Raw genomic sequence first — 27,765 nt, forward strand, 5'->3', positions numbered from 1 at the left:
ATCGAATTAATAACATTCAACTATTCAGTGTTCTTCTGGACAATGTTCACAGTTGTGAGAGATATCTGTAATCACTTACACATATACTTGTGTTATAGCAGCTATATTAATACTTTATCAAAATTGACTTCCCTGTTTTGTCACCCAGTGATGTGGACCTATGACCAGAAGTTATGGTATAACAGGTTGAGACGTATGAAAGAGCTGTAAAACTGTAAATGCAGTGTGCTATAATGACATAGAACACAAATGTATACCAGGTATCCCCTGAGCATGTGTATGTATGCGTATGTTCAGCTGAAAGGCAGAGAAGTAATAACATGGGTCACAAGCAGTCCGGAAAATAGGATGTGCATCTTGCACATGTGTGTAATATCACTGTCACTGCATACAACAAAATAAAATGTGTACTGCTACTGATTGTTGCATTGCCATGACACTGATACGGGAACTACAGTAGGCATGCTTATCACATAGTAATCAGAGAAGTGTGCAACTGTGTTATGACCCACTATCCATGCTTACCACTAACAGCTATATCAACACCCAAATACACTGGATATCAAAGTGTACACACCCCTCTTGGAATGCCAGGTCTGTTTGCTGTATGCCAATGAGACTACAGAAAGTCATGTCAAAATGTTTCTCACCTCAAATGTGACCAATAACCTGTACAATTCTATTGAAAATGAAACAAAGCTGTTTCATGGAAGGTAAGCAACCATTGCCAAGTGCAGATGAGATATGATGAGTACAAACTAAGAAAAATGGATGCTGTAATCATCTCAGCAAGTGTTTATACAACATACCCATGTAAGGGTGTGCACACACATTTGACTAGCTTACTGCACTGAGTATTAATTCCCATAAGTTTCCATACGACAGCTTGTTATGTTCCCTATTGAACTGAGCAGGCTATAGGACACATCACAGGTGGGGATTGTGTTGACATGTGCTTTTGTGGGGTCATGTTCCAATTACACAAGTACCATGCATTCGAACAGGGGAGTGTATACTTTATATCCACTGTAGTTATATGGAATTGGCAGGACCTTACCTGTACAACCATTCTCCACTAATGATAGAGTAATCCCCCTTGGTGGACAGCACCAAGACACAAAGCACATAATAGGTTGCTATAGTGGCTGTACAGGGACACATAGGTGCAAAACACAACTTGGAAGCAAGTGCACCTCTATCTGAGCAAGCATGTAGATTCACAGGTGACTTCCTGTAAGGCTGATTATGACTAGAAATCAGACATATCCAAACCACCAAGGCCAATTGCAACCATGTCTACACATATGTACGCAGTCACAGAGCCAGTAACACAAGTCAACCTGTATTAGGGGTAAAGCACACCTCATTCACACATGTCATGGATACAGGTGACCTGCATCATTCAGGATAGGCAGGAATAGTGGCACCCTGTCCACAACATTAGTACAGGGGGATATGCACATCAACCACACTCCTGCCCGCATCAGTGGTTAGCATGGACATAATGCTGACTGATGGCAACAACAGAAAGTCTACATGAACACAGGCATGTGCTCCCAGTTCCATCACATTCTACAGTCAAACACACACATGGTACCATCCACACACCATCCACAAAGAACATGGCCAATGTCACCCCTTTACACAGAAATGAATGGTGAATAGTGGATTATGCCATTAACTGTCCAACAATGGGGGAACTGGACAGGTCAGGGCCAGGGGTGTAATGCAAGATGTCAAAGCCATGATAGCTTACAGTGGATTATTTGCAAGTAATATCCACTGTTGTGCACATGGACAACCATATGAGGTCCTGTGACCTTTTTACCTGTTTATGTCTTCCAGGTACAATGTCCCAGGAAAGTCTGCCTGCATTCACAAACCTGGAAAATGATGCAATCATCCAATACCTCATCATGCATCATGCCATCCCCTTTGGCCACAGGGCCCAGGATCTGCAGGAGTGGACCACCCTGTGGAGCGATCTCGTCCACAGGGTATATGATGTCAGGCTGCACAACCAAAATTATAAGCAGGTGAGGCATTGCTGCACAGATATGATCTGCCATGCCCATCCACATGCTGCTGCAGTTAGGTGGGATCAGCTAGCCATGGGGGGGTTCATGCCATCCAGCCCCCAGTGACACATGCTGAGGAATGCCTCACCAGCCTTGGGGCACCAGCCAAGCCAGCAGGCTGAAGACAGCATTGTGGAGGTGGGTGCCACCCACACAATGGATGAGGAGTGTGCAGATAAGGCCCCAGGGCACATTACTAGACCACTGTTGCTTATCCATTTTCATCTATAAAGTATTTGCATGCATATGTCAGATAAGGTAGTCTGTTGCTGCAGTGTAGTAATGAACCAATGTGCATAATCACTAGTATTGTGGGTTTGTACTGTCGATGTGCTGAAATGCTGCTCCCACCCTGTAACAATGCCACGGGTATGTCTACTGACATTACTTCTCTCGCACAACTATTTAGGTGCCTCTGATATACAACTGGGGCAGCAGCCTGTAGCTGGTGAGTATGGAGTTGCCACTACACTGACCATGTTATGGCCATGCTATTTGCCACACACACATTTAACACAGCTACCCATAACACATGCTGTATATGTTCACTTATTGTTGGAGTTAACTGCACCGCAACATAGTGGTCACCATGGTGGCATATCTGAAGGGTATGTAAGAGTCCTGCAGTATACCTAACAACCTGTCAGTGCAAGATGCATGGACAGAGATGAACATAATGGTGGGACAAATGGCCTACAGTAGGGACATGTCTGAAACATTACCCTTATACAGTGGCTACAACAGTGTATACACCACTATTACAATGTCAATTGTTCCTGATATAAACAATATGGCAAATCACAATACCACATTCAAAAGTTCATAGGTAAGTCTTAGGCTATTGGCCTAGGGTCTATATAAGCCTAGCCAAAAAAGTACCCTGGCTTTCATCACCCAAGAAAATTATTTTCCTGTGCCCCTGTCGAACAGAGCCACAGAAGTGATCCCCAGGGTGAGTTTCCTATTTCCAGTCATCTTGATTTTTTTTGAAGAGTGCTAATGAGGAGCTTTGCTTGATATAGATAGGTAGTTTGTTCCAGAGAATGGGAAGTCTCTGCGACAGCAATCTATCACTCCAGCATGTTATGTTTATTGTGGTGACAAGGTTTAGGTCCCTAAAGCATGTAGCTCAGAGGGATTGGGATTTCTTTAAGTGAAGCATGTCCAACAGCTCTGGGTTTGACATAGCTTTGTATGTTAGGCAAAAATCACCTCTGAGTAGGCGATATGCAACGGAGTAAAGCTGGAGTTTTTTGAGATGGTCTGCTTGGGGCATATGAGCCTGGTATTCCTCTTTGTGAGATATTTCTGTGGCCTTTCCAGTTGTTGTAGATGTCTTGTGAGGTGCATACCAAAATGGGGTATTGTACTCTATAATGGGTCTAATGAGTGATGAGTAGAGGGGAACAATGACCTTTTTTTTCCTGGATGAGAAACCATTTGTGATGACGTATGCCATGTAGAAAGATTTCCTGACTACTGTGGTGATGTGATTATCAAAGGAGAGACTACTGTCCACCTGTGTCCCAAGGTCTCTTATCATACTTTTGGTGTTAAGTAGACTACCGCCTATGTGGTAGTTCATGGGTACAGAGTTTTTACCAAAGGGGATGACAATGCACTTTTTGGCATTGAGCTTGAGGCCATGGCTTTGACACCAGGCATTTGTCTCAGTAAGGCCCTTTTGTAGGCTGTCCACACCATTCGGAGTTTTGATTATGGCTCCTAGTTTGCAGTCATCTGTGAACTTCGTTAGCAAAAGACATTCTGTGTTAGCCTGTACTTCAGAGAAGTAGATACCAAACAGGAGAGGACCCAGGACTGAACCCTGTGATACTCCACTTGTCACTGGTCTGAAGTCAGATTTGGAGTCTGCTACTTTCACAGTGTGGGTCTTGTCAGTGAGCCATTTGGCAACCTATCTTGTGACATAGAGATTTATACCTAGTTTAATGAATTTATCTATAATTCCAGAATTAGGGATGGTGTCAAAAGCCTTGGCAAGATCTAGATAGGCTGTATGAACCACCTTACTCTTGTCTACGGCTTTGGTGCCTGCTTCAAAGAGTTCTATCAGGTTTAGGAGACATGATCTGCCTTTTACAAACCTGACCTGGGTGGGTTCTAGAGTTTGGAGATTACCAATGTCTTTGTTTATAAGTTCCATGATGATACATTCCATGGCTTTGCAGACCAAGCTCATCAGGCTAATGAGGCAGTAGTTTCTGGGGTCCATGCTGGCTCCCCCTTTTTGGACTGGGATAACCGTCACTGTACCCCATTCAGTGGACACAAAGCCTGAGGTGAGGTTATGACTGACCATGGTAATTAGGTGGGGTGCCAGTTCATTATGTAGTTCATGTTGAACACAGCCTGGGATGTTGTCAGGTCCCATGGATGCTGTATTCTTGGTTTTGGAGAGAGTGGTTTTTACCTGTGCAGCTGTGATTACAGGAACTTTGCATTCTTCCAGTATAGAGATGGGTCCTTTAGGGGTGAGAGGGGGGGTAAAGTTAGCACTGAACCTATCTGCCAGGATGTTGGCAATATCAGTTGGTTCTGTATATTTAGTTCCATTGTGCTGTAACTCAGAGCAGATCTGAGTGTGGCTATTGAGATTCTTGACATAACTATAGAATGCTTTGTGGTTGTCTTTAGAATAAGTGGTGATTTTGTTTCCATAACTAGCTTTGGAGGATTCTATGAGGGATCTCAGCTTCTTATTGAGGCTGACCAGGGAGTTCCTCCAATCATGGGATTTTACTCTTTTTTGAAACAGTTTCTTTCTTCTGTTGTAGAGTTTGTTTCAAGCAGGGCCCACCAGATTGGCTTCCTTTTTTTGGAGGATAGCATTTTGGTTCTGTAAGGGCTAGCACAATTCATGCACTCATGTAAGCGCTTATAAAGTGCATTTGTGTAGGATTCAACAATCCTAATTTCTATTGTCCATCTGCATGGGTGTCGTGAAGTTTGACACTTCTGTCTTAAGAAGCGTGAAGTTGGTTTTGGAGAAATTTTTTACGGTGGTTTCCCAAATGGGGGGTAGGGCAGGATATGGATATCATGTGTGATTAGCTTGTGGTTGTATCTGACCAACAAGGAATTGACCTCTAGTGTGGAACACCGGTCGCCCATGTTGGTAATGACCAGGTCTAGGATATTGCTGCCCCTGTTGGGGGTTGGATAAGTTTATCCAAGTCATTAGAATTTATGAAATCCAGAAAACATTGAGCAAAAGAATTGGTACACGAGTAGTTTTCCCAATTAATGGTGGGATAGTTGAAATCGCCCATTATTAGGGTGTTGGGTTGTACCCTAATATTTTCCAATGTATCAAGAAATGAGGAATGGGAATCCTGGGACATGGTGGGGGATCTGTAACAAGCTACAATTTGGATTACGGTCTTGCCCAGAGTTAGCTGTACTTGGATAATCTCGGATGCATTATGCTGAGCAACAAGCCTGGAGGTGTGGATATAATTAATGAATATGGACATGCCTCCACCTTTAGTGTTTCGGTCCAGGATAGGTGGCTGAAAGATGTGGTATGAATTATAGCATGGTAATGCAAGGGTACTCTCTGGAGCCTTGAAGCAGGTCTCTGTCACTGCACAGATGTCAATATTCTCCATTTTAAGGAGTGCCTTGAATGAGTGCATTTTGAAGTTTAGACTTCTAGCATTGAGTAGCATTACCCTCTGATATGCTTGCTTCTACATGTTATGGTGCTGAATTTGTCATTTGAACCTTGCCTAAAAAAAGGCACTATAGGGGTGGCAAGAGCCTTAACCAGTATCCAGAATCCCAAGGGTGACAAGTGCAGGCCATCTCTGGGAAAGCATCATGGTCTGTCGATCATGTCATCCCAGGCAGACAAATATTGGATCCCCTTAGAATGACACCAGAAGCTTAGCCACTTGTTGAAGTCAATCATTTTGTCCTTATACTGTGGTATCATTCTGGGTGATGGCAGGATGCTACTCAGGGCTAGGGTCATACCTGCCTGGGCTACAAGATTGGAGAGCTCCTCCATGTCTCTTTTCATGTAGTCCATGGAGGTACGTCTGAGGTCATTCACACCAAAATGGACAATGACAGATTCATATTTGTACTTGTTATGGAGTGAACTGAGTGCATGTGTTATGTGGCAGATCCTGGCACCTGACAGGCAGCTGAAAGTAATTTTCCCTTTGTTTAGCCTGGTGAGTAGAACATTAGTCTACCTGACTATAGAGTCACCTATGACTAGAGTGTTGGGTACGTTGTTATACCATATGGGCTGTGGTTGAGTGGCACACTGAGTTTGTGGGCTCTGTGTCATTTGGGTTGTGTTGGGGGGTGGAGGTTGCTTGTGTTTCCTCATTGGAGGTCTCTGTTGCTTGAGCAGATTTTTATTGAGAGCCTCCATAAATGTAGATGTGTTTTTTTGTGTTTCTATGTGTGCACTTTGGTGGTGTAGGTTTTGAGGGACTATGTGATGAGTGTAGTGTGGTGCAGGTGTTTACCTTCACCTCTTGACTGTCTAGTCCAGTCTTGGGTGAAGAGAGCTTTGCTTCCAGTTTGGCTATATAAGTGTATCTCTCAAAGGTTGTAGTGTTGGGTGGTAGGAGGAGAGGGTTGTCTGTGTACATGAGGCAATTGCTGCATTGCCCCAAGATGCCCAGATTCACCATTGAATATACCATTCCACAACTTTTACAACCTGTAATGTGATCCTAACATGAGCAATGAATGTGTAATATGGAATCCCATGTTAAGACAACAAATATGGGGAATGCATACCTTAACAAACACTGGAAGCATATGTGCAAACACATTCCAAATAACATATTGTGGAAGCAGCTTGTGATGTACTGGCAGCATTCACTCTTCTTGAGTTCACACCTTCCATCAAGTACAGGCCCTCAATGTCACACCAAATAATGGTCTGCTGTCCAAGAACTATGTCCATGACATTTGCCCACTTACCTGCAACAAAGGGAGCTGTGGCTTGCACATATCGTATAAACCATGAAATGGATCCCATATCCAAATGGTAGCTCTCAGCAGAGGGAAAAGTAGCCTTACCTCACAATTGCATATGCCATGGCAAACGGTGCAGACAGTCATGTATGTGTGTATGAAGTATGGGACATTGATGTAGAAAATAAACAGATCTCCATCCAAAACAGATGACAAAACATGTTTCAAACTGGTTATGGAGGCTGCCCAGAAACATGCAGCAACACTGAGGGTCTTGCAGGGATGTCTAGCAAGTACTGCCTGTGCAGTAAATATGTTGACAATTGCCTGGTTTCTACATAAGTGTGGCCTGTGTGTTAGGGTAATCAGATGGAAGAGTTGTCCCACATGATACATCATCCAGGGCTCTCTACAGGTAGCATAAGCATAACAACAAGTCTCCTAAAGGTATGTGCTGTAATGAGCAATGGTTTCATGAGACCAAGGCTCATGACTACAGACAGTATTTATAAAGATACACATGGTGCACAAGCAGCATCTCACTCCACCTCAGAGCCACCATCCCCAATATTTAGCTAGCTGGTGCCAGTGTACATCTTTAGGTTTGCTGTTCATTAACCAGAACTAGGCCAGTAGACATGGTGTTTGGAATTTGGAACACTGCAAAATAACACTCATGTGTGGCCCATAGTTGTCAAACATCTGCAATAAGGCTGAGGGTGGGGAGGGGTGTCAGCTTGAAATGCAACAATGAACTGAAGTACACATCCAAAGCTTGCTATGAATGGCTGTATTTGAACACAGTGTAGGTTATGAACTGTGCCAGACATAACCCTGACTCTACAGCAATATGATTGAGTACAATGCCCCATTCGGAATGTATCTGACCCGACACCTGCAGCAGCTGGAAAGGCCCCAAAAGTTCCTCACCAAAAGGATAAAGGGTCTCAAAAATATTATGTATGCTGACTGAAAGAACTCAGCTCTATTCAGTAGCATGCAGCACCTTGCTCAGAGGTGGCCTGTGCCTGACATATAAGGCCATGTCAAACCCAGGCTGAATTGAATATGCCTCAATCTCAAAAAAATCTAGAACCACAAGGAGGGCTGAGGGCGAGACTAAATGGTTATTAAATAGATGCTGGAGGGAGGCTGGAGGGACCCCCAGAGCCTCCACAGCCTCCCTACAAAATGGTACATACATGTGAGGCATCAGAGGCCTAGTTGGCAAGGAAGATTGACCAGAGGATGATGGATAATCTATACCCAGATTTACTTCAGTGTCAGATTAGAGAGGAACCAGAGCAAAATACAGAGGCACAGCAAAATAAACAGGGGGTGTGAAACCCACCAGCCTACAGGCTAGAGCTATAAATAACCTTGGGCCCTAACCCTAAATGCCTATGAACCTGCCTATGAACCTATGAATAGTGAAGCCACTGTGTGACCTTCAAGGTCCGTGCACATGAGCTGACCTTGCAATCTGGCAGAGTTGGGGGATATTTGTAGGGCAGAGTGACCAAATAATGACAGATGAGGATGGGTCATGCGAGTATACCCCTTCCAGGAATACTGACTGCTCAAGTTCACATAACAGGTGCTTCAACAAAATATTGTGTTAACGGTGTGCACACTTATGTAGACCACATATTGTATGCATCTCATTCAGCATGCGCATGACTAACACATTTGTTTGATACTGTATTGGATTGCACAGGTCTATGTCAGGCACCAGGGGTGTGTGTAATGTTAACAAATGCAGTATTGTGGCCCCATTGCATATCATAGAAAAGGCTGGCATGTCACCAAGGGTGCATACACTCCTCATATCCACATTAAGCTTTGAAGGTTGTCAGTGTAACAGATTATATTGCATGTACATGCACTGCTGATGATGAGATCTGCAGATCAAAGGACAGGCATTAATTACTGGCATCAGTCCTCATATCATCCCAAGTATGTGTCAGACAAACACATAGGGTCTGTGAGCAATAGAGCAAACATAACTGCCACACATATACACATTTAGCAATGGTGTTTACACTTGTGAGGTATGGTGCACAGTACATGCCAGTGTGCTGTATAGGTGCACAGCAATACTGTGTACATGGGTGAAGTGTGTTCCAGGGGAAGGGGCATCTCCTACTAACAGAAGTTATGCATCACAGAGATGTATAATGTTGGTAACAAGGATTGAGTATGGCTGCAGTGCGTGCTGTTGAGTGCCATATGTCATTCTTGTTGACTGTTGGGTAATGAGAGGTCTGTATAATATCTTTGTGCCACCTGAACTATAAGTGTGTGTGTGTGTGTGTGTGTGTGTGTGTGTGTGTGTGTGTGTGTGTGTGTGTGTGTGTGTGTGTGTGTGTGTGTGTGTGTGTAGAAGTAAACCTTAACGTACAGGTCTTAATATACATTTCTTGTCTGCCCCTCACAGGTGGCAAGGTGGTTCAGAGTCTCTCCTGCAGGCAAACCAATGTTAGTGTCCAGACTCTGACAATGATGATAGGCATAGTGAGGCACAGCCAGAGTTGGCAGGGGATGAATCTGTGCCATTAGTTGACATCCCTCTTTTATCCACTACATTCCCACACACAGTCAGAATATCCATACATACCCCATCACCAGTGGCCATAGATGAGGGACAGTTGGTGGGTGGTGCCATGGGACAGGAAAGTGTGGTGACTATGACAAGTGTGTCTATACACAGCAGCCATAGCCAGATGACCGGCGAGGTACCACATACGCAGATGTACAAGGGTGCTCATAGGAGGGCTGCCGGCCATCATGCCCCTGGCAGAAGGGCCACAGCATGTGTCACCAGATGCATGTTTTTGGCCATCATGGACGCACAGGTATGTAGGGAATGGTACACCAGAGATAGTTTGAGGCTCCAGAAGTCTACTCTTCCTGCTGTACATGACTACATCCATGATGGTGTAGGTGCTCACCATTATTTTGCAGAGGTCCTGGATAGACGGTTGGGTGAGATGGTGGCAATCCTCAAACGTGTGGTGTCTGTGATAGAGCATGTGGTGGGAGTAGGGTGTCGGCCATGTGGATGTAGGTCAGCAACACCAACAGATGGAGGTCTATGTGGATGTGCAACAACTCATGGCTGCTCCTGTAGTGGCAGTACCACCACCAGCACTGCAGGGGGGTGCTGTCCACACCACAATGCAGCAGGCCATATGCACATGGTCCTGGCCAGTCCCAACAGGGATGCGGACCCAGCGGACAATTGTCATCATCAGGGGGAGGGTACCATATCTGGGCTTCTGCCTGGTAGTGTCCGTGCAACCCCTGACAGACACAGTTTCTGTGTCTATGATCGGACACGGTGAACTGTACACCCTGCCATGTATGGTTTGCAGCTGTCCAGCAAACTTCTGTAATGGGAAGCCATATAGCAGAAATGTGTGCATACATACACACACACACACATCACCAACACAGCTAGGGCACCTCCATACCTACACACACCACGTCTGCACAGCCCATTTAGTAAAGAACCCCCTAACCCACACACATGATGTCAACCAAATGGCTCAGCCTCACAGCACACCCTGTGCATATGATGAACCTGTCACACATCCCTGTCATCCATAACATCGATACAGGGGCATGCTATTATGGTTCTGATGCACAAGGTGAATGTACTAAGGTTTAGTGCTGTTTAACATGTTGTCAGCTGGAATGATTAATGCTTACATGTCAGGGTGTATAGCAGTCCAGCCATGATGCATTATAGCTGTCATTAACACTGACTGATTGTGGTCTCCATAATGTATTCTGTTTGTGTTCTAGGTGTCTATGCATTAGAAGGATGTTGGTTTGCTGTCTCTTCCTACAAGGCGTATGGCACTGTGGTGACACATTGGCTGTGTCATATCCCTGGTACAGCTGAACAAAAGTAAAAGGTCTTTATAACAGTTACTGCATGTGCTACATGGCTGATCGGTCTGAGGAGTGTATACAGGTGAGTGCATTGTGGCTGATGTAAGCAGCTCTTCTACAGTGGTTCATAGGTTCATAGGTTCATAGGTTCATACTAGGCTATCTGCCTGAGGGCATTTATAAGCCTAGCCCATTGTTTTGTGGCTTAGTATGGGGAACTATACCCATTATTTTGCTGTGCCTCTGTCGAGCAGTGACACTGAGGTAATTCCTGGGGTATATCTGCGATCTCCCATCCATTGGTCAAGATTTCTCTTGAACAAGGCCAGCGAGGTGCTCTGCCTCACATGTACCGGGATTTTGTTCCACAGCATAGGGAGTCTTTGGGTGATGAATCTATCCCTTCAGCACGTCCTATTAATAGCCGTGTAGAGGTTTAAGTCTCCCGCCCTTGTGGCTCTGATGGATCTAGATTTTTTGAGGTGAAGCATATTCATCAAATCTGGGTTTGACATGGCCTTGTATGTTAGGCAAAGGTCACCTCTGAGCAAGCGACTGAATAGAGCTGGAGTTCTTTCAGTCGGGCAGCATAGGACAGATTTTTGAGACCCTTTATCCTTTTGGTGAGGAACTTTTGTGGCCTCTCCAGCTGCTGCAAGTGTCGGGTCAGATACATTCCGAATGGGGCATTGTACTCAATCATTGGTCTGATGAGTGATGAGTAAAGGGAGACTATGACCTCCCTTGATCTAGATGAGAATCCCTTCATGATAAGGTGGGCAATGTAGAAGGACTTCCTAACTACTTTAGCTACATGGGTGTCGAATGACAGACTACTATCAACCTGGGTCCCCAGGTCCCTGATAACTTCTTCTGTGCTCAGTGGATTGCCACCTATTTGGTAGCTAGGGGTAACCTTGTTTTTCCCGAAGGGTATGACTATGCATTTTTGGCATTTAACTTTAGGCCGTGGCTCTGGCACCAGTTATCCGTTTCTGTGAGACCCTTCTGAAGGATATCTGTGTCAGATGTGTTTTCTACTATGGTGCCCAGTTTGCAGTCATCTGCAAACTTTGTCAGCCATAACCCTCCTGTGTTTGCTTGTACTTGGAAAAGTAGATGCCAAACAAGAGTGGGCCAGGACTGAGCCCTGTGGGACACCACTTGTGACAGGCTTTGAGTCTGACATGGCGCCAGCAACTCTGACCCTGTGGGTTCTGTCACTCAGCCAGTTTGCAACCCATCTTGTGATGTATGGGTTAACATTTAAGCTGATGAGTTTTTCAATGATACCCGAGTGGGTATTGTATCAGGCCTTAGCCAGATCGAGGTAGGCTGTATGGACTGCCTTTCCTCATCAATGGCTTTGGTGACTGTTTGAAAAGTCAACCAAGTTTAAAAGGCATGATCTGCCTTTGACAAAGCCAAACTGGGTTGGATCCAAAGTCTGCAAATTCCTATGTCTTTATTTATGAGGTCCATTATGATCCTCTCCATGGCTTTGCAGATAAGGCTTGTCAAGCTAATGGGCGGTAATTTCAGGGTCTGTGGAGGCACCACCTTTGTGAAGTGGGACCACAGTTGCAGTCGCCACTCCTGGGTGCGTATCCAGAGGTAAGACTTTGATTAAACAGCTGTCCTAGCTGTGGCTCAAAGTCCTCATTGAGTTTGTCCTGCACACAGCCGGGGAGACCATCGGGTCCCATGGGTGCTGTGTTTTTGGCTTTGCCGAGAGCAGTTCTCACTTGGGGGCTGGAGATGTTTGGGGGCTGCACTCATATGGTATAGAAATCTCTCCTTTTGGGGGAGAAGTTTGCACTGAACCTGTCAGCCAGTATGTTGGCAATGTCTGTAGGATCAGTAATCTTCACATCATTTTGAACTAGTTCTGAGCATATCTGGGAGTTTCCTCCTAGGTTTCTAACATAGCTAAAGAAGGCCTTATGATATTCTTTTGAGTCTTTAGCTATTTTTCTCTCGAAATTTGCTTTGGATGATTTTATGAGAGCTCTTAGTTTTTTACTTATAGTGATCAAGGGTGTCTTACCTTTTAAGGATTTTGCTCTATCTTGTAGTAGCTTCCTCCTTTTGTTGTAGAGTTTGTTTATGGCTGGGGTCCACCAGACTGGACGCTTGCCTTTGGTACAAAGAGTCTTTGTTTTGCTTGGGATTGCCTTATCCATGCAGTCCTGCAGGTGCTGGTAGAAGGCGTTTGTAAGTGATTCAGCGGCTTGAGTATTGTTTTCCGGCTCGGGGCCTGAAAGGAGACCACACTAGTCTTTAGAAGTGTGAAGTCGGCTTTTGAGAAGTTCTTTACTGTGGTCTTTTTATTTCAGGTGGGGGTGGGATGAGGACCTCCAGCGAGATTAGTTGTGATCTGATCTCACCAGTGAGGGGTATACTTCTGGTGTTGAACATTGTGCTCCCATGTTCGTGATGATGAGATCAAGTATGTTATCTCCTCTTGTGGGGATGGTGACTAGTTGTTCCATGGCATTTGAGTTTATGAATTCCAGGAACTTTTGGGCTAGTGTATGGGCTTGAGTAGTGTTCCCAGTCTATATTAGGGTAATTGAAGTCACCTAGTATGATGGTGTTTGGTGATACATTTATCCTCTAGTGTTTTCAGGAAGGCCATGTGAGTTTCCTGAGTTTGTGAGGGTGGCCTGTAACATGCTACAATTTGCAGAGCAGTCTTGCCTATGGTTAATTGCACCTGGATGGTCTCCGATGCATCGTCGTTGCCACCAGTCTTGAGGTGTGGGTGTCCTTGATGAATATGGATACCCCCTCCTTTCTTGGTATTGTCCGGATTTTGGGGCGGGCATGATATGAGGTAAAACCTGATAGTGCTGGGGTGCTCTCAGGAGCCTTGAACCAGGTTTCTGTCACAGCACAGACATCGATGTTCTCCATACTGAGAAGGGCCTCGAGTGCGTGCATTTTGAGATTTAGACTTCTGGCATTGAGCAGCATTACCCTTAGTTTTTTTCCTTTTTTGTGTTCTAGGGTGGTAGGTTTAGAATTTGAGCCTTGCCTAAAAAAGGCACTATGGGGGTGGCAAGAGCCTTTGCCAATATCCAGAATCCCAGGGGTGACAGGTGCAAGCCGTCCCTTTGAACAGCGTGGCTTGTCCAGCATGTCATCCCAGGCAGACAGATACTGGATCCCCTTTGAATGACACCAGTGTTTAAGCGGACAATGGTAAGTGTACTGGGTGGCACACAACAAATGTTTGTGAATAACACACACACAGAGGCTTTGGTGTTGATGCAATCTACAGAGAATACTGTACACATGGATGTACTTCATTTTGCAGTGAACTCATTTTGGCCTATGTAATTCCACCAAGACCAAATTGCTAAAACCTCACATCAGTATATAATCAGTCTGCCAGTTTAATGTCATTGACAATGGTGCTGGAAGGGTATATGTCCTCTTCCCCAATGTAGGGCAATCCTGGAGGTGGTAAACTTAGATGTGCTGGCATGGGTGGCACAGCCCCCTAGTTTGGAGCGTGTGGGGTGGTGTAGAACCGCACAAAGTGTCATTAACAACTACTTAACCTGTTAACATAAACTGTACAGTATAACAGCACACTAAACAGGGGGATAGGCATAAGAATAACCCCAATATGGGTGGCTGTGCCCACAACAACCACAACAAGCTACATATACCAACTCCAGCATCGTCATACAGCTATACAGTGGGAAAGAGTACATTTACACATCCACTACTAGTTCTGATGGAATGGATTTCCACAAGATGATCACTTTGAAATGTTACTTTTTGCCAGTTGGTTCTCGGACAAATGATCTCCTGGGACATATATTTTCTGCAAATTGAAGTAGATTCCTTCACATACACACACACTTATTTGGCAACACTTTGAGTAGTACCCCTACCTAGGCACTTATTGCTACTAATGTGTTTGGACTTAATTGTACACACCACAGAACTTTTAGGGTGAGTTGTGTCCCGAGTTTGCTGTTAAGTGAAGAAAATCACCAGGCCTTACATAGTATGGCAATGGGGGATGTACTGGGTGTTAATGAACAATACATAGTATGACATACTGTAATATGCATTGACAAACACATACAGTCATAGACACATTTGACAGACCTGTGTTTAACAATGCTAACCACCTTGTCAGTGAGTCCATACTGTTACAGAGTTTTTGCACACAGCACATGCATCATCAAGCTGGATAGTGTAATCAGTTACATATATAATGATATATAATTACATATATAATTGATGGTGACGGTGGTCCTCATACAGTGGAACTTGGGACAGGTACTGGGGGTACCATGGCATATAAACAGTATACGTAGCATGCACACCCCACATTGGATATTGTAGTTACTGAAACCCATGATAATGATCTGACATACCCACAATCACACATTGACCAGGACTACAATACAAACCCTTGTCTATCTAATCAGTGCTACTATAGGGATATGCATGTATTGCACATGCCACAGGGATAGTAGAGTGAGGGTTTGTCATGGATCTCCTAATGTCAGCAACATCACCGTCCCGTATAATGTATGGTAAGGTTTATTGCATTTGGAGAATGTGACTTCAAAATGCTGTCTTCTACTAATATGCACACACACACACACACACACACACACACACACACACACACACACACACACACACACACACACACACACTTGCAAGGACTCAGAGGGTTACCCACAGCTATCTACCCATTTGTAGAACAGTGTTACTCTGGTACTGGAAGCAATAGGTAGCCCATAGGGGGAAGAGTGTCACAAGGTACATTTAATGTGAATTACAGCAGCAGCCCTTTCTAAGTATAGCAATGTGGGTGTAGTGGGTGAGAAGGCCCTCAGTCAATTTTCAACTACAAGTTTGCAAACACACAGACACTATTATACTTAATAATGCACACATACATACATTTGTCAGTTCTGAGTTCCATAGGTGCAAGTGTTCCTAGGTATGTAACAGGCTAATGTCCATGGAGAGATATAAAGAGTAGGGCATGTGAGTACACTGGTATCATGCCACCTGACATTTGTCAGCAGGCCATCTATCAACTGATACCACTTGAGTGATCCCCAGGGTGACAGTTAAATTCAACATCCGCTCATCTGGTATTCTCTTGAAGAGTGCCTGCGAGGTGCTCCAATTGACATGTATGTAACATATATATTGCATAATATGGCCAGTGTTTGGGTTAGGGACCTGTACCCAAACATGTTTTGTTGACTGTGGTAGTCTGGTTGAGGTATCCATGGCATATGGTGCCTACAGAGTGGGGTTTCCTATCTGTGGCATTCATAAGAAAGCTGGGCAAACATGTGTCAGTCAAACAGAGATTGCCTGTAAGCAGTCAAGATGAATACCTGACATCTGCACTTCTATACAGAGGACAGACAGAAAGCAGCTAGCCAACAGGTTAAGCATTGAGATGAATGTTTTGACAGATAGACTTCTGAAACTGATAGGCATGCCATTACTATATGACAGCAGTCCTCAATGAGATGTCCTAAAAACATAGTAGTCTACAGTTAATATAAACATATCAGATCAATATCCAACAGGAGATGCATAAAAACATACAGGTCAAACACCAAAAACATGATAGTCAGTACTCAGAGTCATAGGTTCATAGGTTCATACTAGGCTATCTGCCCTGGGGCATTTATAAGCCTAGCCCGATTGTGTTTGGCTTACGCCACCCCTTGATTTGAGTATACTGTGCTCTTTTTAAAGTTTAGTTTACTGTGCCTCTGTCTAATAGTGACACAGAAGTAATCCCCGGGACAAACCTAGAATCCCCCATCCACTCATCAAGATTCTTCTTGAAGATAGTCAGTGAGGTGCTCCGCCTAACATGAATTGGAATTCTATTCTAGAGTGAAGGGAGCCTCTGGGTTATGAATCTGTCCCTCCAGCATGTTCTATTTATTTCTGTGCTGAGGTTCAAGTCCCTCAAGCGCGTGGCTCTAAGGGATTTAGATTTACTGAGGTGGAGCATGTCCATTAATTCTGGGTTGGACATAGCTTTATATGTCAGGCATAGATCGCCTTGAAATAGGCGGTATGCAACTGAGTAGAGCTGGCGTTTTTTTAACCGAGCAGCATATGGTATCTGTTTGAGTCCCTTGATCCTCCTGGTGAGGTACTTTTGGGGTCTTTCTAATTGACGCAGGTGTCGGGTAAGGTACATCCCAAAGGGGGCATTGTATTCTATGATGGGCCTGATGAGGGATGAATAAAGGGGCACGATTACCTCTCTTGATCTAGATGTGAATCCTTTCATGATGAGGTGGGCTATGTAGAAGGTCTTTCTAACCACTTTGGCAATGTGGTTTTCAAAGGAGAGATTGCTATCAACTTGGGTCCCCAGAGCTCTAATTACTTTCTCTGTACTTAATGGGTTACCACCTATGTGGTAATTTGTGGGCACATCGTTTTTGCCAAAGGGTATGACTATACACTTTTTGGCATTTAGCTTTAGACCATGGCTCTGGCACCAGTTATCCGTCTCTGCGAGACCTTTTTGAAGGATGTTTGTATCAGCTGGAGAGTCGATTATGGCACCCAGTTTGCAGTCATCTGCGAACTTGGTGAGACATAGTCCTCCCACGTTGGCCTGTACCTCAGAAAAGTAAATACCGAACAAGAGAGGTCCCAGGACAGAACCTTGTGGGATGCCACTTGTGACCAGTTTCGAGTCTGACATGGATCCAGCAACTCTGACTCTGTGGGTTCTGTCTTTGAGCCAGTTTGCGACCCATCTGGTGACATAGGGGTTTATATTTAGGCTGGATAACTTATCTATCAAATGCCTTTGTGAGGTCCAGATAGGCCGTGTGGACTACCTTCCCTTCATCTATGGCCTTGGTGAATGTTTTGAAGAAGTCGACCAGGTTCAAAAGGCAGGATCTGCCCTTGATGAAGCCAAATTGGGTAGGATCTAGTGTCTGTAGGTCCCCAATGTCTTTGTTTATGAGTTCCATGATGATCGTCTCCATAGCCTTGCATACTAGGCTAGTCAGGCTTATGGGGCAATAGTTTCCAGGGTCCGCAGAGGCGCCACCTTTGTGGAGTGGGACCACTGTTGCTGTATGCCATTCTTTGGGCACATATCCTGTAGTGAGGCTGAGATTGTACAGCAGTTTTACTTGAGGGATTAGTTCTTCCTGGAGTTCATGTAGGACGCAACCCGGGACACCATCTGGTCCCATGGAAGCAGTGTTTTTTGCTTTGGAGAGGGTGGCCTTCACCTGAGCATCAGAGATGTTTGGGAGGCTGCACTCTGCCGGGATAGATACTTGCTCTTTTGGGGGGGGGGTGGAGAAGTTTGCACTGAACCTGTCTGCCAGGATACTGGCGATGTCTGTGGGTTCAGTGTATTTTTTGTCGTTTAGAATCAACTCAGAACACGTCTGGGAGTTGCATCCCAGGTTCCTAACATAACTGAAAAAAGTCTTATGATTGTCTTTAGTGTCCTGTGCAATTTTTCTCTCGAAGCTGGCCTTGGAGGATTTTATGAGGGATCGTAATTTTTTGCTAGTACTGATCAGAGATGCCTTCCCTTTTAGGGATTTTGCTCTATCATGTAGTAGCTTCCTCCTTCTGTTGTACAATTTATTTATGGCTGGGGTCCACCAGACTGGACGCCTGCCTTTGGATGATTGGGTCTTGATTTTGTTTGGGATAGCATGATCTATGCATTCCTGGAGATGTCCGTAGAATGTGTTTATATAGGATTCTGCAGTTTGGGCCATAGTTTCCACTGGCCCTGGGGCCTTGAAGGATTCCACTTCAGTTTTGAGAAGTGTGAAGTTCACTTTTGAGAAGTTTTTCCACTGTGGTTTTCTGGGCTGGGGATGGGGTTGGGATGTGGATATCTAGTGAAATTAATTTATGGTCTGATCTTATCAATAAGGGATATACTTCTGGTATGGAGCATAGAGTCCCCATGTTGGTAATGATCAGGTCTAGTATGTTTTCTCCTCTTGTGGGAGTGGTGACTAGTTGTTCCATAGCATTTGAGTTTATAAATTCCAGGAACCTTTGGGCTAAGGTGCTGGGGCTTGAGTAATGCTCCCAGTCTATGTTTGGGTAGTTGAAGTCGCCCAATATAATGGTTCGGAGAGATCTTAGTGTTCACCAATGTTTTCAGGAAAGCCGAGTGGGATTCCTGACTTTGAGAGGGTGGTCTGTAGGATGCTATAAACTGAAAAGCAGTCTTGCCCACTGTCAGTTGCACATGGATGGTCTCCGATACTTCGTGCACTGCCACTAACCTGCAGGTATGGATATCCTTGATAGATATGGAAACTCCCCCTCCTTTTGTGGTTCTGTCCGGATTTTGGGGCCAAAAAGCATGATATGAGGTATAACCTGGTAGTGCTGGGGTGCTCTCTGGAGCCTTGAACCAGGTTTCTGTCACTGCACAGATATCGATGTTCTCCATACTGAGGAGAGCTTCGAGTGCATGCATCTTGAGGTTAAGCTTTACATGCAGGGGTGTATGGTTCCAGTACTACAATCTGCAATCTACTCTTACTTGGAAAAGCACTGTTAAAAGTAGTAATGAAATGATACAATACATGCAAGTGTGACTTCATATATCCTGGGATACTACCCAAGTATGAAACTCATACAAAGAAAAGATTGTGGTATTAGCCATGTATACTCAGGTGTCCCATGCAGTATACTCACACCCCTTGCTACGGTAATGGCAGCACATAGAAGCATGTTATGTACATGGAATTAAATACACTTATTAAAGATGTCATTACCCTGCTATTTTATCAGACTGGAATGTGATCACTGGTTACCAGGGCTGAGCTATACTTAGCATGTGTAAGCATTGCTTAAATGTAAATACTAAGCAGATTTGCACACTGGTAAATGAAGCCTACATGGTGTAAGTGCCTTTTTGTTTAACTGTATGTTAGCACAGCTTACCGTCACACAAACCCATGTAAGCCCGCTTAAAGCTGCTGAAAACTGCCTTAACCACTTTGTATCCATCTGTCCTTGTTCTGCCTAGCAACAAAATAAACAGCCCTTGCAGGTCATGAACCCAGGACCCTCTTCTGCCTAGCAACAAAATAAACAGCCCTTGCAGGTCTTGAATCCAGGGACTTCTAGACTATAGTCACAGCACTTAACCACTAAGCCGTGAAGATATCTATTGTTTTTTTTTTTTCAAATATATCATTCAGTACACATATTGAATAGTACTGAACAACTGCTTTGACTACTACAGTTAGTGAGTAATTGTAAGTGAAAATAGTGTTGAATCAGTCATCTTCTTATATGGAAATATACTCATATCAGATTAATATAGTGGGATACATATGAGAAGGTATATACAACACTCATGTTTACACATAAAAGGATATATATATATATATATATATATATATATATATATATATATATATATATATATATATATATATATATATATGTTTATACATTTGTATACACATATATATATATATATATATATATATATATATATATATATATATATATATATATTTATATATATATATATATATATATATCTTTATACATATATATATATATATATATATATATATATATATATATATATATATATATATATATATATATATATATATATATATATATATATATATATATATATATATATATATATATATCTCTCACTCTCTCTCTCTCTCTCTATATATATATATATATATATATATATATATATATATATATATTATATATAATATATTTTATATATATATATATATATATATATATAACATATGCCCATACCTCAGCACCATAACTCTCAACCTCTTAGTGGAAGGAAATGTAATATATGTATTGCAGTTACAACTGTAGAATGCTGCTACAACAAACATACATATTGTGAAGGACGGCTCTTCTGAAACTGGCATGTATGCCATCAGTTACTGACAGACATCATGAAATCATCATAGTGAAGTACCACACAAATCACAGTAATGATCCTGTGGAATACAGAAGAAATATGAGCAATAAGCATGGACAGTCTGAAACAATCTGGTCAGTCAGGCGGTATACACAGAATGCCTTAGTGCAAGAAGTGTGGAACAAGCCTGACAAAGGTATGTTTAAAGACATGAGAATGGGGATATATCAGAAATACTGGACTAGATAAGCTCACACAGTTGATGCATTCACATCCTCCTGTTTGTCCTAACACATATTAACTGGAGGAGTAGAGGTCCCAAGCCACATATTTCACACTAGTTAGTGACATACATCTTCACACCAGCCCACTGCTTTGTCATAAATACACAACAGGTATGTGGCCAGGCAACAGTACATCTGACAAATATCTGGACATAACATCATACTAGTGTAAATACACTGAGCTGCTAGGCATGTCACCAAGCACTGTCTACACTATAGGCAGACTGCTACAACATTAATGCAATTTACCTATGGGGGAATACACATTTAATTGCAAATATAGCAGGCACTACAGGTGTGTAACAGCATGGAGTAACAGACACTAGTGTGAGTGTACATATCCAGAACCCATCTCAACACAGTCACAGTCACATAATGGTAAGCCTAAGTAGTAGTATAGTCTATGGCCTGTGTAAACAAAAGTCATCATCATGTTTACCACTCACACAATAAGCCTACATATACTGGCCCAATTCACAGTGTGGTCTGATGCCTGCATGTGGTATGTGACATGTCTCAGTCTGGCACTGCAAACATTTTGGCTGATAGGGTATCAGAAACTGGAGCAGCATGCAATGACAGATAGAACAGGACCAAGAACACTGACATCTACCCCAGTCTGTACACAGGCCAAATAACATGGTCACAATACACTGCTACATAATACAGACACTCTATCAACAATCAATGTCATTGAGGACTGTTGTCATGTTGTAATGCAGTTAAAAGCATTCTCTAGAGTCTCCTTGACCCTTTATCTTTTTAAACATTTCTTCAGTTTTTTTCTGCCTAAGTAGTGTGGGTAGTGTAGCATTGTCCATATTCAGGCTTGTGTTTTGGGCCTAGTTATTTGTTAGTAGAGGCTGTATGTCTGAGCACATGTTCCAGGCCATAGTAGCTTAGACAAAGCCAGTAGAGCATTTCAGTGAGTTTGAATTGTTTATGGTCAATGGCTGATTGGGGTTACCTGGACTACGGCTTGGATTAAGCACCTCATTTGTTCTTTCAAGCTTTTTTTAAAGTTGTTTCAGGTTTCAACTTTGTTACTTAAGAAGTTAACTTGTGAGTGTTTCTGCTATTTCACAGTGAGCTAATCGGAGGAAGGGCTGTGAGTCAACTAATCTGTGATATATAACTTTAAGTATCCTGTTTTTTGCTTATTTTTACAAGTTATTTATGGCACTTTTATTGTGTGAATATACTTTTCTAGCTAGTTTCACTATGTGTGAGGTATTAAGTAGAAGTTTTCTACAATTGTTAGGCATCTGGTTGGGTTTGTTTGTTCTGATTTTTGTTTCCCACCCTCCCTCCCTGTTGGTATCTTGTTGTTATACTTGGTGGCTTTGCAGTTGCCTACCCCTCCTGTAAATTTGATCTGGGACACTCCTCCCAGTCTAGTGTCATTACCTCATTCTACCAAATCCAGGGAGAACATTTGAGAAGGCCAACCCAGTTAGTTTCTGGTCCACCTTTCCCCTTTCCACATTCCAAAAAAAATTTCTAGGCTTGTTTCCAGCCTATCCTGTAAGTCGTCTAGTCCAGATACAGATTTGCTGTATCCAGGACTGTTTGTAAGCTTCTGAGCCTTCAAGCTTTTCTGTTTTGGAGGGAAGCCTTCTAGCTTAATTTTGTTTCTTAGAACTAGCCTGTTTTCTAGTGTCAGCACTCAAATCTGTTTCGTTGAGCTCAGCACTTGTCCAGAACTCACTGTAAGCACTAAATAAGCTACAAATGACTACAGCACTCACCTTTCCTGACTTGTCTAGAGGAAAACAGTTTTTAGTACCTAATAAACAAGCACCTATCCAGACATGTCTAAGGGTCAACTCCCAGTGTTTTCTCCTGTCTACCTGATGACTCTGGGCATCTTGGGACAATGCAGCACTTGCCTCATGTACACAGACAACCCTTTCCTCCTACCACCCATCAATGCAACCTGTGAGAGATGCACTTATATAGCCAAACTGGAAGCAAAGCTCTCTTCACCCAAGACTGGACTAGACAGTCAAGAGGAGAAGATAAACACTTGCACCACACCACACTCATCACATAGTCCCTCAAAACCTACACCACCAAATCACACACATAGAAACACAAAAGTCACACCTACATTCATGGAGGCTCTCAATAAAACCTTCCCAGGCAACATGGACCTCCAAAGCAGAAATGCAAGCAACCTCCACCACTGCAACACAACCCAAATGACACATAGCCCACAAACTCAGTGTGCCACTCAACCACAGCCCATAAGGCATAACAAAGTACCCATCACTCTAGTCATAGGTGACTCTATAGTCAGGCACACTGATGTTCCACTCACTAAGGCTAAACAAGGAGAAAGTTACTTTCAGCTGCCTGTCAGTTGCCAGGATCCGCCACATAACGCACACACTCAGGTCACTCCACAAGTACAAATATGATTCTGTCATTGTCCATGTTGGTGTGAATGACCTGAGATGTATCTCCCTGGACTACATGAAAAGAGACATGGAGGAGCTGTCTGATCTTGTAACCCAGGCAGGTATGACCCTAGCCCTGAGCAGCATCCTGCAATCACCCAGAATGATACCACAGTACAAGGACAAAATGATTGACTTCAACAATTGGCTAAGCTTCTGGTGTCATTCTAAGGGTATCCAGTATCTGTCTGCCTGGGATGACATGATTGACAAACCACACTGCTTTGCCAGAGATGGCTTGCACCTGTCGCCCTTGGGATTCCGGATACTGGCTAAGGCTCTTGCCACCCCTATAGTGCCTTTTTTAGGCAAGGTTCAAATGACAAATTCACCACTGTAAAAGGTACAAGCAAGCAAAATCTAAGGGTAATGCCACTTAATGCTAGAAGTCTAAACCTCAAAATGCACTCATTCAAGGCATTCATTAAAATGGAGCACATCAACATCTGTGCAGTGACAGAGACCTGGTTCAAGGTTCCGAAGAGCATCCCAGCATTACCAGGCTATAATTCATACCACACCTTTCGGCAACCTAACCTGGACCGAAACACTAAAGGTGGAAGCGTGCCCATATTCATTAAGGATATCCACACCTCCAGGATAGTTGCTCAGCATAATGCATCTGAGATTATCCAAGTGCAACTAATTCTGGGCAAGGTTGCAATCCAAACTGTAGCTTGCTACAGATCCCCACCATGCCCCAAGATTCCCACTCCTCATTTCTTGATACACTGGAAAATATTAGGGTACAACCTATCACCCTAATAATGGGTGATTTCAACTACCCCACCATTAACTAGGAAAACTACTCATGTACCAACTCTTGTGCTCAATGTTTTCTGGAATTCATAAATTCCAATGTCTTAGATCAACTTATCCACACCCCCACCAGGGGCAGCAATATCCTAGACCTGATCATTACCAACATGGGCAACCAGTGTTCCACACCAGAGATTAATTATTCGTTGTACCACACAGTTCCAAAATTCAGCAACGAAAATAACAGCCAAACTTGTAGAAAAATTTTGAGTTTTATTACAAGCTTTGTGCTAGGGGTTATTCTGATGGAAGTGTAAATGTTGCTAGATTAAAGGTGGAAAGAGAATTGGGCTTAAGGCATAATGAATTCAGTTCTTGGAATAGGGAACATAAAAACAATGGAGGAAACAAGAGGGGCAAGGATGAAAAGGCAATGGATGATAGGGACCAAATATTTTTTGTTTCCAGATTTTCAGGATTTTCCCATATTTTTAGAAGTACAGTATTGGCATTGTGGCCTATCATTATGAATGATGATGGCTTAAAAGATATTATTCCAAGGAAATTGACATTTTCTTTTGGGAGGTTTCAAAATTTAAAAGAATTAGTAAGAAGTAAGAAAAATAGGGTTAAGGTAGCAAATGCAGGTGCCCATGCTTGTGGAAGATGTAAGGTATGTAATAAGATTAGGAACCTAGATGGGACTAGAATTAATGTTTTTTTATATAATGCCAGGAATTATTTTGATTGTAATTCTTTTGGGATTGTTTATGTTATCGGGTGTAACTGTCCAGTACCAAAATGGTATGTAGGACAGACAAAACGTAAGGTTAAAACAAGAATTTTAGAACATCTGGGGGATGTTAGAAATTCAAGATTAGATAGCCCGGTAGCTAGTCACTTCCATAAAGAACATGGGGGTGCAGTTATGGATTTAATTGTTAGTGTTGTAGCTAAACCTTATGGGTCATTGGAGTCTGACAATAATCTTCTAAAAAGATTATTAAATTTGGAATCTAGATATATTATTAATTTTAATACTCTTTTTCCAAATGGCATGAATTTGGAAATTTGAATGTTAAAAATGAAAAATGAATCAAGTTGGAATGTGTATGAATTATTTATTTATTTATTCATTTATATGTTATTTATTAGGACAAATACTCTATTGATTGATTGATTAATTATATAATTATCTAATTTTTGTAAGTGGTATATAAAGACTTGTATTTCAAATTGTAAGTTATTCCACTGAAGGCGAAGGCCGAGGTACCAGAATTGTAATAAAACTCAAAATATTTCTACAAGTTTGGCTGTTATTTTCGTTGCTGAATTTTGGAACTGCGTGGTACAATTTATTTTTGGAGGTGTTGGAGTTGTTTTTGTGACTAATTATTCGTTGGTCATATCCGACCACAAGATAATCACCATAGACATCCATATTTCTTCCCCCACCCCCCATTAGGGAAACAACCTTAAAACAATTCTCCAAAGCCAACTTCACACTTCTTAAGACAGAAGTGACATACTTCACGACACCCATGCTGACGGACAATAGGGGTACAATTGCTGAATCCTATACAAATGCACTTTATAAGCAGTTACACGACTGCATGGATCATGCAATCCCTAACTGAACCAAGATGCTATCCTCCAAAAAAAGGAAGCCAATCTGATGGTCAACTGCCATAAACAAACTCTACAACACAAGAAAGAAACTGTTGCAAAAAAGAGTAAAATCCCATGATTGGAGGAACTCAGTTGTCAGCCTCAGTAAGAAGCTGAGATCCCTCATAAAATCCTCCAAAGCTAGTTATGAAAACAAAATCTCCACTGATTCTAAAGACAAACACAAAGCATTCTATAGCTATGTCAAGAATCTCAATGGCAACACTCATATCTGCTCTGAGTTACAGCACAATGGCACTAAATATACAGAACCAACTGATATTGCCAACATCCCGGCAGATAGGTTCAGTGCTAACTTTAACTCTCTCTCACCCCCTAAAGGGCCCATCTCTATACCGGAAGAATGCAAACTTCCTGTAATCACAGCTGCACAGGTAGAAAGCACATCCTCGAAAGCCAAGAACACAGCATCCAGGGACCTGACAACATCTCAGGCTGCATTCTACATGAACTACAGAATGAACTGGCACCCCATCTAAGTACCATGTTCAATCATAGCCTCTCCTCAGGCTTTGTGCCCACTGAATAGCACACAGCAACAGTTATCCCACTCCACAAAGGGGGAGCCACCATAGACACCGGGAACTACCACCCCATTAATCTGATGAGCCTGGTCTGCAAGGTTATGAAACGTATCATCATGGAACTTATAAACAATGACACTGGTAATCAACAAACTATGGACTCTACTCAGTTCAGGTTTGTTTTAGGCAGATCATGTCTCCTAAACCTGATAGAACTCTTTGAAGCAGTCACCAAAGCCATAGACAAGAGTAAGGTGGTTCATACAGCCTATCTAAATCTCACCAAGGCTTTCGACACCATCCCCCACTCTGGAATTATAGATAAACTCACTAAACTAGGTGTAAATCCCTATGTCACAAGATGAGTTGCCAACTGGCTCACTGACAGAACCCACATTGTGAAAGTAGCAGACTCTAAATCCAACTTCAGACCAGTGACAAGTGGAGTACCACAGGGTTCAGTCCTAGGTCCTCTCCTGTTTGGTATTTACTTCGGTGAAGTACAAGCTAACACAGAAGGTCTTTGGCTAACAAAATTTACAGATGACTGTAAACTAGGAGCCATAATCAAAACTTCTAACTATGTGGAAATCCTACCAAAGGGCCTTACTGAAACAGATGCCTGGTGTCAAAGCCATGGCCTCAAGCTCAATGCCAAAAAGTGCATTGTCATCCCTTTTGGTAAAAATTCTGTACCCGTGAACTACCACATAGGCAGTAATCTACTTAACACCAAAAGTGTGATAAGAGTCCTTGGAATACCTTGGGACACAGGTGGACAGTATTCTCTTCTTTGATAATCACATCGCTACAGTAGTCAGGAAATCCTTCTATGTGGCACAACTCATCACAAAAGGTTTCTCATCCAGGAAAAAAGAGGTCATTGTTCCCCTCTACTCATCACTCAGACCGATTATAGAGTACAACGCCCCATTGGTATACACCTCACAAGACATCTACAACAACTGGAAAGGCCACAGAAATAGCTCACATAGAGGATTACTGGCCAGAAATAGATGCCCTATGCAGGCCATCTTAAAAAACTCCAGCTTTACTCTGTCACATATCGCCTACTCAGAGGTGATCTCTGCCTACCATACAAAGCTATGTCAAACCCAGAGCTGTTGGATATGCTCCACTTAAAGAAATCCTAATCCCCCCAAGCTACACACTCTAGGA

This window comes from Protopterus annectens, chromosome 7.part0 (assembly GCF_019279795.1).
Source record: "Protopterus annectens isolate FY-2018-M chromosome 7.part0, PAN1.0, whole genome shotgun sequence".
Lineage (NCBI taxonomy): Eukaryota > Metazoa > Chordata > Ceratodontiformes > Protopteridae > Protopterus > Protopterus annectens.